Source organism: Zonotrichia albicollis, chromosome 5 (genome assembly GCF_047830755.1).
Source record: "Zonotrichia albicollis isolate bZonAlb1 chromosome 5, bZonAlb1.hap1, whole genome shotgun sequence".
Lineage (NCBI taxonomy): Eukaryota > Metazoa > Chordata > Aves > Passeriformes > Passerellidae > Zonotrichia > Zonotrichia albicollis.
Window position 1 is genome coordinate 45,331,803 of NC_133823.1, and position 14,754 is coordinate 45,346,556.

General features: G+C 35.6%; 1 long non-coding RNA gene across 1 annotated transcript; it reads left to right on the plus strand.

The window, feature by feature from the left end:
- The first annotated feature begins 391 nt into the window (after positions 1-391).
- Positions 392-7,965, plus strand: LOC141729179 (uncharacterized). Its single transcript, XR_012580480.1, has 3 exons — positions 392-513; positions 5,590-5,698; positions 7,838-7,965. It is a non-coding gene; the product is annotated as an uncharacterized LOC141729179 (long non-coding RNA).
- Positions 7,966-14,754: the final 6,789 nt, after the last annotated feature.

Below are 14,754 nucleotides of genomic sequence, written 5' to 3' on the forward strand. Positions count from 1 at the left end.
ATGACATGACTATTTTAGGAGGTCTTGAAGGACAGCTACTTTTATGATTAAAAGTAGAGTTTTACTGATTATAAGTTATGAATTGAAGTACCTGTATTTATGATGGTTCCAGTATTATATATTGTATCACTTATATTAAAAACAGAAAGGAACCAGCTACGTTGAGTCATCAAACTGCTTTAATTAACAGTAAAGGAAACCATGGTCTTATATACATGATATAATTCTTTCAAACACTAAAAGATGTACCCCTACACCATCACTAAAACAGTATATTGAGAGGCATAAAGTCACTCCTCTGCAGAGCCTCTTCTCCCTGCTGGTTCTGCCTGCAGTGGGAGGGTGTGCTGTAATGAGCTTGTTCCCTCTCACTGTGGTATTCTAAATATCAAATTAACTTCCATAACGATGACCGTACTTCTCATCACCTTTTATCATGAAATGGATGCTTTTATAGTGTAACAGGATCCAGCCCTTGGCTAAAAAGAGAAGTTCAGAAGAAGGAAGACTCAAGTAGGTATCTCAGGCTATGGCTGCACTGTGGGCTGTGGGAACCCTGCCCAGCCCTCCTGCTGTCAGAGGTGCCCTCCAGGATTTCTGACTCCGTGCCAGGATAAGACCTGAGCACGAGTTCCCTGCATTTGAATACTCTGATTTCTGCAGGGACTGGCCAGGAGGGAGCTGCCAATTGCCCTGGTGAGCACCCGACCAACATCACGTCAGGATCGCCTGGCCTGAAGGCTGACTGGATGCTTCCCTCCCATTTCTGCACTCCCCTCTGGGGAGGAATTTAAGTGCATAAATTTTAGGTATCTAAATGCCTCCCCTACATTCTGGAAAGCCTATAGGTATCAAATAGTTGAACTGGTTTTCTGTAAAAACATTCCCTCATCCCTTTTTCAATATGCATCCCTTTGTACAATGTAAGGGACTGTTGGGAGGCAAAAAGGAGGGCAGATATTGTGTCATGCAGGTGGAAGGAACTAAAGAATGTTACCTGATTCACAGCAGAAAATTCATAATATGACTTTGTTTGATTGTAAATTGTCAAAATATTTGGTTAAATGCTTGTGTCTCTTTGTTTTCTTGATTTATATATTTTGTTTTCTTGGGTTTTAGTGGAAAATAGATGTTAAATAACCAATGACTTCTGCAGACAAAAAAAGTTTGGAAATACATTTCAGGGAAAAGTTGAGGAAAAAAATCAAGCATGGTATTTAACAAAAATACAGTATCTAATAATATTCTTTTAAAGAAAAATGAACCCAAACAACCAATCACCTCTACTGAGACATGATTCTTGGTGAGAAGATTAAGTTTTTTTTTTTAAATAAGCATATTTATAATGATAATATTTGAGCATGGCTCATTTCATAAAAGCAAACATAGAAACCAATCATTAAAATTCAGTCTCTCTCACCAAAACCCATGCCTGGAAAATTATAATCTACTGTAGGATAATTTTGTAGACAGTATATAATGTAAGGAATGTCATTATTGTTACAATAACTCTTTACAGGAGAATTTTAAAGACCAGTAATTCTGTCAGTAGTTACTATGTCCCTGACAGATAAAAAATTCAGGTTCAGAAAAATAAAAAATTATATATATACACAATTATTCATCTTGAAGTTGCACCAGAAGGGGTACTTAGCAGCTTATAGTTTATAGTCTTTGATAGTAGAAACTGATGGAAAGTACATTTAATGCAGATAGATAGATTGATTTGTCATTCTAAATATCTTGACTGATTTTTTTTAATCTTTGCAGTAATTATATGAGCTAAATGATGAAATGATATTAAAATAATGCTAAAGGCGGAACTAAATAACCAATTAAATCTAGTTCAAGGAGTGAAAATTTGTTTACAAAACATAACTGTTTTCTAATTCAGAATTATTTTGCTATCTATTCTTCCCTCCAGCAAAGAGGCACTGGGCATTAAATCTAGGTATTTAATTCTGCTCTGTCTCTGTTGCTTTCACAATTGTTCCTTAATGCAGAGCCTATGAAAGTACACACTTATCTTGCAGGGGATTAACAAAAAAAAATATAACAAAAGGCAAAACCAGTAATTTGTGCAGCAATTTCATTTTGCTGAGCAGAGCAGAATAGATTTGCTCCAAAATGCTTTATAACTTGTGGCGTGTTTCACAAGACTAGTATGTATCACCGTAAGTACATAATAGGTAATGCTGTTGTATTGTGATGTTGTAACTGCCAGCTTTTACATAACACCCAGTTTGTTGAGCATGTTGCTCCAAGTCATAAATTATTGGTGCTAAAAAAAATTAACAAATTAATTAGAAGAGCAGAACACATACCAAAATTGCTTTTTCTTTTTTCTTTTTTTTTCCTTCTACTGAGGAGATGGCATAGTAGGAACCAATCTAATGCTCATGCAGAACAGCATCTATTTTTAGTAAAGCAGTTGTCACTAGATATAATTTGGGCATTCTGAATAGAATATTGGAACCATTTCAAATTTTACTCCTCCCAGTTATGGAATAAAGCCCATAGTGTATGTCACAAAGGTGATTTTCTAACTTTAAGATATGATCTTGGTTTTCATCTGTTGTTGCAATGTCACAAATTATAAGTGACTCTTGCATAAGTAAACAAACAGGATATTCATTTCTGTATCCTATACAGCAAGAATACACAAATATAAGTCAAATGAATGCAGATTCATGTAACTTGTTTCATTAGGGTAGAGTGGCCCCAAATATCTATGCATGAAGGAGGCATCCCAGAAAAGCATGGATATTTTCATTTTGCATTGTGTTAGTGTACTATGCAGTCCACACCTGTTTCTTCCACACTGAAATATAGTACAAAAGATAGTACAAAAGGAGTGATTAATGTTTGACCATTGCGGGTTCAGCCTATTAACTTATCTGCTTATTTGCCTGTATACACAGATTTTTCATATGAAGCCTGTGAAAGTAGTATCTAAGCAACAGAATGAACATTTCAGCTTTGTCCTGAGGACTCTATTCAGCATTTAGAATGGAACATAAATGCAGACAAGTTGTAATAGCTATAGGGAATTTAACCACTATGTTATCTTACCTGGGTTTGTGCTAAGCAGCTGTAAGCAGTGTGTTATTTAAATGGCTACTATTTCCACCTTGAGACAGCACTCTCCCAGTTGTTACCACTAAAGAAACTACGCCAGAGGTGCTAATCTAAAGAAATGCTAGGTGAAAGATAATACTAGAAGCAAAATAACCCAGAGGAAAAAAATTTTGAAAAATCTGTGTTATACTTTGTTATAGTCTCTGCATGTGGTTGCAGGCATATGTGAGATTTAGCAGGATTAACTTTTCAGATAGCTAAAGAAGGCTAACAAGTTTTGAGAGTTTAGGATATTATTTGAATTACTTTATATATTTCAAAGAGTTGCTGTATTTTTTCACCTGTAACCCAGTGCTTCTTAGAAGCCTTCTCACAATTTCTATTTATTTGTGCCATTCCCAACCAAAACCTGGGACCAGCATGGTCCTCAATACTATGGCAGATTTGGCTTTCTCACATAGAAGGGTTATGTAGGAAAAAATGAGCACTTTCAGCAAGCCATCTGTAGTGAGAAAGTTATTTGGATGGCTCATCTTGAAATTTTACCAATTTTGATAAATACAGGGGAAAATTTTGAAAGAAGACTTGAAAAGAACTATCAGCCTGATATGTGACAGTGTTTTCTGTTGGTGAATTCAGTTGCCACTGTTTTTAAAGAGAATAAAAACCCTGCAGCAATTAAGAAAGCAGCAATAAAAATTCCCCATTTGGAGATCTCATCTGTATTAGAAAAGTCATACTGATTGTATTGTAACTTTGATTGTACTTCCACGATTTTTGCTACAAAATGTGAGGACATCAGATAGGAATATTTTCACTTTAGAGAAGGACTGGAATATTGTATTCAATATCTGGCCCTAGGCTGAAGCAAACCTGAAAATTTACAATATTAAAGGTGAGGGCATGAACTTAGTGGCTTAAAGCAAGAATTTCTTCTACAAACAATGTGCTTTTCTGATGAAAATGAAAGAGAAGTAGTAGTAGTAATTGCTTTCATATTAAATAACTCATTGCATGCCACCAGATAAGATGCCAATGTCTTGTTGCTGTGAAAAGGAAATGGAAGATTTACCTATGAGAGGACTCTAAAAGACATGATGTGATGCATTCATCTGTATTTGCAAGCAGCATTAACTGATGTCCTGGAAATCTTCACCTGATAAATTCCAAGTCACTATATGTCTCTGAGACGCTGGTAATTCTCTGGATTCTATTTTAGCCTTTAAGGTACAAATTCTTAGTTTCTACATATACTGTGAAGGACAGGGCAGATGTACACATACACTGCTGAATAGAATGTAGTTTATTCAAAGTTTTCTGAGAAAAAGAATGACCAAAATTTTCAGGCCACAGGTCACTCTTGTGTGCAGGATTATACATAGAAATATATTTTACAAAGAACAGAGTACTTAAAGATAGCTAAGAGAAGAAGATTTGGAAATTTAATCTTGCACATCTTGGCAAAGGTCCACATCTTTACTGTTCCTAATAATATCTTTCTATATATTGACAAAGTTGGATCATAGCTATACTCTTTTGCAATAACTAATATTTTTACAGAAAAGGTTTGATTCAGAATTATTGCTCATCCTTGGCTGTCCTCATATTCCCATGTTAATGAAAATTTTTTTAGTTTCAGACACGCAAAAGTAAGTGCTTTACTAGCAATTCTCATTTCATTTGAAATACAGATTGCAAATGGTTTTGTCTTTTGATTACCTGGTATTATTTTCCATCTATTTGATCAGCAAGAAGAAATCACTTAAAAGAGATGTATTAAAACTGATGATCTTAGCAGATAGCCAGAGATTGTGGCCACTGTATTATGAATAAAACACTGCACTGATGCATAGTGAAGGTTGATTCACCACAGCAAAAAAAGAGAAATGAGAGGATGCCCCAATAATCTAGAAAAATAAAGCTTAAGATACCTGGCTTAAAAGTAAAAAAACGAAGTTATTCAAGGGGGAAAAAAAAAGTCTGGCAAAAAATTTAATTGGTGCAGGACAAGAAAATATCAAGGAACTGAGATAAAGAACAAATAAAAAGAAGACTAAATTGATTAGCTTTTTTTTTTTTTTTTTCCTTGGCTGGTCTCCACAGAAAATACTGCAGTATTTTTTTCATACTATTCTTGCCATTAAAAGAATATCCTTGACTAAGAGAAAAAACAAGCTGCTGCTCTGGAGGTGGCTAGAAAACTGGCATAATACCAGTGAACATAATCCTGGCATGAGACAGGATGAGACTCTCAGGCATGAGACTACCTATAAACTTTCCCTGATATGGAACATCAAGGGTTTTCTGGAAGTAGTAGGAGAAAGAGAGAGATTCCAAAATACTAAAATCTGTCATGATGTTTTAGTTGTGAAGGGCTTAAGGGACTCCAGGGATATTCTGTTCTAAACCACATGCTTCAGTCTCTGTTCATTTTGCTTTTCATCTTGTTTTAAATTAAATGAGATGACTGCTTTAACTACTTCAGCTTAACCCTTCACTTTATCCATGCAGATGAGAAGAGTTTCTGTGCCAGGGGCAAAGGCAGCCTCTCTTCAGTAGGCTTTCCTCTGGAAAAAAGCAGCTGGAGTCCTGGATCAGCACTAGAGTGCAGTGCACAAGGGTAAGCCTTCTGGCAGTGCAGGCAGGGTGGAGGAAGGGCAGAGAAGGTAATACCTTGGGGATTGGAGCATGTCTATATATTTCCTTTCATTTCTTGCTTTCCTGTCAAGCTTAGCTGCCTTTTCTAAGCACTGACTTCAAGACTGTAGACCTATATAGAGGAGTCTGAGGGTTTTCTTCTTGCCTGTTTTATGGATCCATGATTTGTTTAGCCTTCAAGAAAAAGTATCTCTGTATGTTTCAGTATAATTATTTAATTATTTTAATTTTTGTTTCCAATATTTTGAAACACACACTTCTGAAAGATTGCAGAGATAACCTGTATTTAATAGGAAAAAAATAATTCAGTCCCTCAGGAGACATCAAGCTCATTTTTTTAGTACAGGAGCCAGAAGAATACATGCTAGAACCAGCAATGACTCTGGCACATTAAACAGTCTTAAAAATAGTTCAACAAACCTTCAGACACAGTAATTTGACATCTTAGTTTTCTTCCTCCTTGGTCAGCTTTCCATTCCTATGCAATTTAGATATAAACCAGCCATTTGATTAAGAACACTTATAAATTTATAAGTATTCAAGACCAGAAATTGTGGAAAAAGCCCACAAACAACCCACAAGCTAACAGTGCTTGAAAAAGTGAAGCCTTCATTCCAGATATGGAGCTAGTTTGCATTGCCATTTCTGACAAATAGTACTGAGCCTTTTATTTTCATATCTTGCTGTAAGTCTTTGCCAGCCTGCTTCTATTTCCCAAATAGCTTCTGCTTCACTACATTTCCATCTGTACAGAAAGGGCATGGGCATAAACACTGATAAACAGTGAATGAAATCTTCCTTACCTCCCAGCTAAGGCAGGATACTGGCAGGCTGTATTTTTCTTTTCAGAAAGTATTATGCTAGGGATTTAGTCTTTTATTGTGATTTAAAAGGGATTTCTACCAGGAAGCTGGCAGCATCAAGCTTCTTTTGCTAGATGTGGCACAGCTCTGTGATGTATAGGCGTGTGTCTTTTGGCTGCTGTAACAACCTTTCTTAGAATCAACGAAGAACTACTCCCTATAACTTCAACTTTTAATCACTGCCTTGCATTTTTTGCCTCTGGTAAAGAATTTTCCTCTGGTTAAGAACACGATGAAAGATTGCTATAAATGTGTCTGTATGAAAGAGGGGACAAAAGACATGGACTTTCCTCCATGAATCAGAGAAATATCATCTGGCAGCAGGTACAAAATGGATTTTGTGAGGATGTTATTTCCTGCATTAAATAAGCAAGGAACACCTGAATGGTTAGGATTTGGTCTAATCCTGAGTTCTTTACCTCCTATACCATTACTGTGCTGGTAACAACAGGTAAAAATTCATCTGAGCCTGCTGCACAATTTAAAGTTATCCAGCTACAGAAAAAATAAGATTCTAAATTAGCAGAACTTTAAAACAACAGAGATATAAGGTGTGGTTAAGGAATTATAACTCTAGATAATAACAAATGGACAGTTTTAGAAACCAGTAGCAACAGATGAGTCACTGAAAACAGCCACTTTACATCTGTAGTTCTGATTTCTGTAGAAGGAAATTTTCAATATGAGAACATTTCAATGAGGTACAGTTGTATTACGTAATCAGAATTAAGTTTTTCCACATCATTAAAATACTAAGGAAAAAAAGAATTGTCCATGTTGTATGTTCAATAAATACTAAATTGTATTTAGCTAGTGTTCCTGTAAACCATAAGCACATCTACTGATGAAAAAGGGTACATGTTAGTCCTAGAAAACTACTGTTACATTACTTGGAAACATGTTTTTCTATAACTAAATGTCATCACAACAAGTTTACATCAATCTCATTAATATCACTAGGAAGCTGATGCCTAGAGTGTAGATAATAGAATCTTTATATACACATAAAAAACAGATTTGCAGCTGATAAATTAATTAAAAAAGATTAAACTTGTTTTTATGCTTTGATCCTATGCAACACACTTGCAAATACATATAAAATCTGTGTCTTGCATTCTCACAGGTCAGCATCTGCTCCTGAGTCCTGAAACCTCTTTTAATGTAATATGATGGCAGAAATCTAAGAAGAAGGGTAAATAATGGTCTGCTTCATTTAACAGTTTGTCTTTCACTTCCAGGCTGTTCATCAGAGCTGCTCGAGTCTGGAGGTGCTTCCCCACATGTTCTTCAGCCATGTTCAGCCTCCAGGAGTCCCAGGTTGAGCAGTGGAGGCACCTGCAGGAATGCACTCCAGAACGTGCAGGAAGCATCTGCAAGAACGGGAAGATGGGGCAGAAATGAAGTTAAAACAGCGTTTAAGAAAATTATTTTCTTATTTACTGTAACAAAGGAAAAACACACTGGGAAGCAGACTGAAGAAAAAATTGTAACCTTCAATGATAGCTGCACAAATTAAAACAAGTACCTGGACTTTAACTCTGATTTGGAATGAAAACAAAATTGTGATTGGAGAGGCTAAAAGTGACAGTTATAGCAAAGGGTTTAAATTGTCTGAAAGACAAATGCCTGAACTTTTGTTGTTGTCTGCCCTGACTTTATCATATAACATGAATGAAAACAACATAAGCACTGTAAAGATACTATATTAGTGCTGTCCATTTCTCAAAGCCATGTTGACTATAAATCCCCATACCAAAAATCCACATGGATCAAGCTATACTTTGGATGTGATTGGGGGTATATGAATCTCATTTAAACAGAACTCTGGCATGCAAACATTTCCTTCGTTTGTCTGAATGTGATATTCTGCTGCAGCTGCCCAAGAGCAGAAAGCATGAAAAGCATGTTACAAGTCATGCGAAAGTTTTGACATTGTGGGCAATGGAACTTCATGAATTCCTATGAGATTTCTGTCTTGTACTAGTGAACCATCTGACTGTTGAAGTCAAAGAACTCAGAAGTGATCAAAATAATCCAAGAGACAAAGAAAGTAGAAAACTCTCCTCTCCTTCCTTGAAATTTTGCATGCCTCACTGTTTAGTAAAATACCAGAAAGGGCAATCCCAAAGAGCATCAAAAGGTATCTGAGAAGGCTTTTAGCCTTTCTGAATTCATATGTCATCAAGTTATCAGTCTGTACTAAGAAAAGAGAAACTTATTTTCTTCTTCTGGGACAACCGTCCTTTCCATGCAGGTGCAAAAGGAAGTGGGGAGACAGAGGAAGGATTTCCCCTTCTTACAACAACTTACTCCAATTTTTTAAGACAAGGAATTTTCACCTGTTGCTTCTAAGGAATGTCTCCTGACACTTCATAGAAAAGTGGAAGATCCCTGCAACTTAAGGAAGAGAAGACAGGAAGGGAGTAAGGCAAGGAGTAACAGCAGATAAAGTTGCAGAATGGGAGAACAGGAAAGGCAGATATCAGAGGAAATGCAGAAAGAATCTTGCACATTATTTCACATATCCTCCTGTTGTGTTACCATCTTACACCATTCAGTCATCACTTGATTGATGAATTTTATAATTGAACTTGACTGATAAATTGATATTTACCAATCTTTTAAGAATGTATGCAGGATCTGTTCTTAGGACAAAATATATTCAGTTCATATTATAATCTTTAAGTGACGTTTGGATTTTAATTGGTTTGTCCACTCTTTTGTACAGTACAACATATGTACAATAATTGAAATTTTCCTTTTAAAGTGTTTATGAGAAACAGTATTCTAAACTAGGAAAAATGAAAAAAAAAAGAATAAATGATCAGAAAGAGGAAATGTAAAATGAAGTAATTTAACACCAAGTCTGGGAGACAACTTTTATCTAAAATACAGATTTATTGACTGATATTAAGCCCCATGTTAAATTTATTATGATGCACAGAAAGCAAACTTTTTGCAGACTTTACAGTTGTGGTCCTCCTATTAGAATGGCTGGTCCACAATTGTTGGTAAGTGACTAGACACTAAGTAAATTAAGTTTTTAATTTTTATGAAACCTTTTCCCTGTACTATCTTAAAATATTCGAAAATGTAGAAAACTTTGGTGAAATTACAATAATATCTAAATACAATGAAGACAGTTTTGCTTCCTGTATTTCCTAAAAATACAATGTACGAGTCCATCTTCCTATTCTTGTTGTATAGTCCATAACATTGGACTATACAACAAGAATAAGGAAGATGGACTCGTACATTGTATTTTTATCTGATTTTCTAGATCTTCATTTAATGAGATGTGCTAAATAAATTGGACTGAAAATGGCATTTTTTCTGTTTATGTGTTGGACTTCCATTTTGAAGAAGAACCTGTGGATTGGCATGGTGTTCGTTTTTGTTTTCTTTTTCCAAATGGTATTGTAAAAGGAGATCAGGCAAACTGGGTCAGTTAGGACTTTGAAGTTAAGTACCCCAGGAAGTGCAGCACTTTATTTTCACTTAATAGCCCTTTGGATCTGTATAAAATATCCCTACTTAGTGACATGATGATGTTTTAGATGTCTTACCTTGACAGTATTCCAGACTACGCTTAAACTAATCCTGAGCCTGTGTTTGTAGTTTTCAAAGCCAGTGCAGTTGGGTTTTGTAATTAGGCCTTCCAAGGCAGCAGGAAGCTGGAGCTTTGGCTCCTCAGTTAGCAGCTGTGCACCCAGCTGGGCGTGTTTGTTATAAATGAGGACAACTCCTCCAATTTCCATTCTCGGCATGATCCTGCTTGGCTTCAGTCTCTGTTTCTGGACCTCACTGAAGATAAACATTAAAGGCAGTCTCATTGTTGTCTCTAAAAGATTTGGTTGACATAATGTCCCATAATGATATATTTCTAATCAGGCTATTTGGTATTATCAAACAAAATTTTAAAATATGAATCATAACTTGTCATTTGAATATAAATGTAACCTTATTCAGACAAGTCTCTGTATAAAAAGTCTATGCAGTTTAGCAACTGAATATGAAATTCAGTATCTGTCTAAAGCATGCAGGTGATAACAAAACAATGGGACATGGTTGACCTATGGAGAAAGCATTTCATTGCTCATTTGAAGAAAATAATTGCTTGTATTTCAATCTCATTATAAAAACTGGAAAATGTGCTCTATGACATTATTCACAAAATGCACAGCTTTTATTGTCTCACACCTAATTTGCAATGTTTAAGTGAGATTTAAGGAATACACAGGCCCAGTACTGGTTTTTAATATGGGACTTTCATCATTAATAGCTATAGATCAGATATTAACCTCTATTTAAAAAAAAAGGTTATTAAAAAAACCTAAATTTAAAATTAGTTTTTCCTAAATTCTCTGGAGTAAGTTTTTATAGAACTGGAGGTTTTTGTTTCAGGTGATATTTTTACATGTATAAAACTGAGTCCTTTCCATTCTCCTTTCTGTTTAATTCTCCAACATGCAATCTTTCCCTCTGCACCTTCTAGCACTTTCACTGGTTTTTTTTTTTGCATGATTCATTTAGCTTTTTGTATCACATATTTCATCCAAGTGTAACAAATCCCCTCAAGCCAGCATTGGTCTAGAAAAGGCTGAGGATGGGAAAGCAAGTCATTTCATATCAGGTTAGAGATTTTAGATTATTGCTCTGCATTATAATAACATTGAATTTGTCTACTTAGATTTATTTTCTTTTAAATTCAAATTCTAGTTGAGATAACTCTAGATTTCTCAGGCAAAATTTCATCAGGGTAAACGAGAATTTTGCAGCTGATTTCAGGGAAGCTAGGTTTTTACTAGATTTCTTTGCTTTTTAAGTTTCTAAGATTTAAATTTCTGTTCTCTTGATCTAATTTGCTGCATTCTCCTTTTTGGTTTCTACACAGTTAAGTCATATAGATCTGTGGAATACAAAGGTGCTTTCTTCAAGGTGACTTCCATACTATTGAAAGCAATTACTGTCTTCCCTACAAATATACCTCCCAATGATCAGGTAGTCTCAATCAATTATTTAGGAAGTTTTCCTACTCATCAGTATGAAAATATATTGGTGTATTGCTCTGTTAGGAATATATCTGGTCCAACACATAATTTATTGCCTCTCCTCAAGAGTCAGCTCTGGCTAGTGCCCATTAAGTTGTATGTTCTGAGACCATTATCATCACTTAGGTAACACTAAACATAACAATAAGAAAACTAAACTGAAAAGCTTTCAAGAAAAAAAAAAAAAGGTCTTTTGTTTCTACCTCTTTCCAAGTAAAAGAGTTTAAAAGAGTTTAAAGGTGTTGATGCTTCAGATACAGTTGTTAAAATAGTGTTGTGTGCTCCTAGGCAGGATGCTCTCAATACTGATAATGTGACTTTAGCACTATCATCAAATTTTCTTTTAATGCAGTAAAAATTCTTGGATGGCAGCCAGCTTCTTTACCTCATAGAAAAACAGCCTCCATGATTACCTATGTAGTAGAAGCCTAATAATATCTTACAACATAGTGCCTAAAAGATGAGTAAATTGGCTGAGAACACACCCTCCGCACATGCAGAGTTTGGTCCCACTCACTGCTTGTTTGGCATTATTGATGAAGATGAGATTTTTCTCCCAGAGATAAACATGGCTCCATAGGCCAAATTCTTCTGTGATTTACATGCAATGCAGACTCTCTGGGCTAAGTAATTAGAATATGCTCCTCTACCCTATCGTGCCTTAGAAAAATTCCCTTTTTCTATAATACATCTCAGAAATTAGATATATTTTACTTTGGAATGGTGACGTTGCTTTTGTGCATGCAAACAAAACCTGTCATCAGCCAGGCAGATACAAATTAAATCAAGAAAAAGCAGGTAAGTATTCATGTAGGTCATTATTCATGTAGGTCACAGTCTGAAAAAAGAAAAAATTGTACTGAATTTTTTTTTCTGCCTTGGTCCCCATTCAGTTACTGCAACAGAACTGAGGGTCTTACTTGATAATTTTTCATTACAAAAAGCTCTGAGATTATAAAAGTGGGTGACTGGTGTAAGGAAGACAGATCTTATACTCAGCTAAAGTGGTGATTTAAAACTTTTTTGATCAGCATCACATGCAAGGAGTTATGTCCTAATCTTAAGTAAACTTCAAAACTTCAACCCCATAGCACAGTAATTTTGCTGTGTTGACGGCAGGAGCTGAGAGAACACAGGCTGTCAATGACAAGTCTAAGATGCATTTGCAACACACAAAAAGAATAAATAAATTAGGTATTAAAAAATAAGACTTCAGAAATATGATCCTTCAAATGCCAATTTCCAGTGGGTGGAAAAATGAGCAACACCTGTAATATTTCATGATTTATAACATGAAGTGCACTTTATAAAACTGGAACCAATGTTAAGACAACATTTTTTAGTCAAATCTAAAATTAGTTGGCCATGTTATTAATTCTGTGTTAATGCTTTATTAGTGCTGGTATTAATATTACACTTATGTGTAATTACACTTCTACTACACTACTTGAAACACTAAGTACCTTTAGTATGTTCAATAATAGAAATATTTTTGTATTCCCTGGTACCTCAAGCCATTGGATTTTAATTATTAGTTCCAGAAACACATTGGTTTGATGCTTATTAGGACTCATCTCCGTTTTACCTCAAATTTTTCTTTTCATTTCATCTTTATGCTTGACATCTTCCATGCTTTCTTCATATTTGTGGGATTTGTAATTCTCAGCAGTATTTGTGCTAAAATTATTTTGAATCTTATGATGTAGGAAAATAGTGGCTGTGTTTTAATGCCATATATATACTACCAGCTTCATTTCTTCCACTTGAGTCTCTCAAAGCTATGACTAGGTTAAGAAAATCTCTCATTACTCCTACAGCTCTCTTGACCTTTCCATATGCCTTTTAATTTACTCAGTCATTTCACACTTGAGCTCTTGTTTAGGGAGAAGGTAAAATATAGCATATTGGTATAGCCAGTTTATTCTCTGAGACCAATTCAGATTCAATGCTGAATGACACTGCAGCCTTAGGAATGACCAGGTCACGATTGTTTTTCGCTCAAGTAACAAGCAAGCCAATGACTATGTGAAAACCAGCCATGAGAGAGAATATAAGGGATAAGGGAATGTTTTAACTCCTCTCTGCCTTTTCTCATAGCATGGATTGGACCAGCTGGAAGGAAAACCCAAACTTTTCCTCTTCACACAGCATTTTCTGGCTCATTTAAGTTGGTATTACAACATTTTTTTACGTTCTCCTTTGCCCCAAAGTGAAAAGAAATTAAGTGGTCTCATTCCTGATGGCTGCTGCTCATAAGGAAGGCAAAGGTTTCCCATTTCACAAACTTTTCATTTCACATTTCTGCTGATTTCATCTAATCTGAGACTGTTATTTTTAATAGCCCAGATAATGTAATCTTCAAGCCAGATTTAAGTTGTGGCCATAATAGCCTACTTCTCCTCATATGACTAGCTCTTTCACCCTCCCATCTACTTGGTTAAACATATTTCCATTTTTATATATTCATTTTAACATCCTTTTATAACTGAGCTTACATTATTGTATATTAATGTCTATCAATTTCCCATTAATCTGTCATATAGCACATTTCCACCACAAAAAACCCACCCAATCCCTTGCTTACATTTACTCTTTTTGTTTTCATCCTCTCTACGTATGTACTTGTTAGAGAGGCCACATTAAGGTAAGACTACAGTTTGCTTGAATAGAGTCATCTGACTATAAGACATTCTTCTAATATTACAATACCCAAGAAATTGAGTTACTGATGCACTCAGATCATTTCTAGAAGTCTTTCCTCCCCATTTGATATATTAAATGAGAAGGGGTTAGCAGCTATTGAGAGTTTCACAAGAGACAGGGAGTTTGAATCACATGGAATGGTTTGGGCTGGAAGAGACCTCCAAGATCATTTATTTCCTCGTAAGTCAGTCAAGGTCCCTTCCCTCCAGCGTGTCGACTGCATGCTCAGCTTGGTGCTCCCAGCAGCCTTGCTGAGGGTGCACTCAGCCCCACTGTCCATGTAACCAACAATGTTAGGCAGTGCTGGTCTCAGTACTGTCTCCTGAGGAACACCACATCACTGGCTTCCACTTGGACTTTGAACCTTTCACCACAACTCCTTGAGCATGACCACCCAACCA